Consider the following 2,060-nt stretch of genomic DNA (forward strand, 5'->3'; position numbering starts at 1 on the left):
CCCCAATCCCTCCCAACATCAGAGTCTTTTCCAATGAGGCAACTCTTCGCATGAGGTGGCCAAAGTACTGGAGTTTCAGCTTCAGCATCAGTTCTTCCAAAGAACACCCAGGACTGATCTCTTTTAGGATGGACTGGTTGGATGTCCTTGCAGTCCAAGGGACTCTCAAGAGTCTTCTCCAATACCACAGTTCAAAAGCATCAATTCTTCGGCACTCAGCTTTCTTCACAGTCCAACTCTCACATCCATACATGACCACTGGAAAAACCATAGACTTGACTAGACGGACGTTTGTTGGCAAAGTAATGTCTCTGCTTTTGAGGTTCAGGCCTGTTTAAACGTGCCTCAATCATCTGTTGGAAAGCCTGATCTGCCTTTCTAGGGACTCTCTGCCAGATTTTCTATCATCCTCACCTTCTCTGCTTTCAGCACTCTTAGGGTGTTGCTCCCTCAGCCCTAGTCCCTGGCAGGGCATCTCTGGGTGAGCAGGGCAGGGCTTCTGCTTCCTGACTGGGTGGGGCTCTGTGACATCCAATGGACTGTGGTGAGTTCCCTGAGGGTGAGGGTTCTTCCCCTTGCACCCTGAAGGCATTGCACAAGGTAGGTCTCAGTGAGCTCTCATGCCTGTGGCCTCCCTGCACTGAGAGGCAGGCTGGGCATGAGTTTGCCTGGCTGCCAAGAATGACTGAAACATAGGGGTGGGCCTGAGCAGAGCTTCCTTTGGACAGAGGTGCACCCTCCTTCCCAGGCTTCTCAGGTGGCGCTAGTGGTAAAGACCCCGCCTGCCAATACAGGAGATGCAGGAGATGTGGGTTCAATCCCTGGATCAGGAAGATCCCCTGGAGAAGGGCATGACAACCCACTCTGGTATTCTTGCCTGGAGAATCCCATGGACAGAGGCGCCTTGCAGGTTAAAGTCCACAGGATCGCAAAGAGTTGGACACGACTGAAGCCACTTAGCACGCATCCTCTTACCAGGTCGCCGTGTCAGTGGAAAGGCTGGGTACAATGGCAGGCAAAACCTTCTACATTCTGGTGGCTGGGATGAAAGTGGAACCTATAAACAATTTGGACCTATAAGTGAAGCTTAAATGCGTGGAAGTGGGGAATGGTGAATATAGTGAAGAGGCTGTGCTCAGATAAGAGCTTCTGTATCAATTATAAATCTCTTCCAGTTTCTAACCTGATCTCCCAGGGCAGACCTACTTGGTTCCCCTAGCTGGTTGGGGGAGGCCCAAGGCCCCAGCAACATGCTTGACCCTACCAGGTCCAGGGGCTCTGGGTAGGGTTCAACTGTTAGGTGGGCCCAGGGCAGCATCGCCACCTCCAGCAGCTGCCAGCATTCATCCAGCCTTACAAGGGCAGAGCCAGAGCAGACTGGGTCATCACAGTCTGGTGGGCAGCCCTGCCCCAGGGGCCAGCCCAGGAGCTTCCCAGGAACAGTGACACACAGGTGAAGTCACAGCCCTGCGGGCCATTAAAGGCAAGTCCCCGAGTTTTCAGCTAATTACACAGGGCAGAAATGCACAGAAGCTGTCCACCCAGTCGTTAAAACCCAGCACTGTCCTTACTCACTTGCTTCCTTCCTTCCTGAATAATTGAATAATTCACTCAAAAGGCCATTAGGGCCCCTACCCCTTTCATAATACTTGTTGAAGGCAGCAGGGAGGTTGGGGTGAAGCAACCCTGAGTTGGCCAAGTGAAGTGGCAGCCACTGGGGTCAGGAGATTGGCTATACACAGAGGGACTGAGCAATAGGTTTAACATACTGAGTATGGTAGAGGCAGATTTCTTGCTGTTGGAGAAGGAAGTTGCAAATATGAAATGGGAAGAAGCTAGAATGACTCCAGTGGTGGATTAGAAATAGAGTTATTGATATGACTTACAGTTTTTAATATATGGATACAGAAATAAATATAAATGTAAGTTCAGTTCAGTTGCTCAGTCATGTCCGACTCTTTGCCACCCCATGAATTGCAGCACGCCAGGCCTCCCTGTCCATCACCAACTCCCAGAGTTCACTCAGACTCACGTCCATCGAGTCAGTGATGCTATCCAGC

Source organism: Bison bison, unplaced genomic scaffold (assembly GCF_000754665.1).
Source record: "Bison bison bison isolate TAMUID 2011002044 unplaced genomic scaffold, Bison_UMD1.0 scf7180017864181, whole genome shotgun sequence".
Lineage (NCBI taxonomy): Eukaryota > Metazoa > Chordata > Mammalia > Artiodactyla > Bovidae > Bison > Bison bison.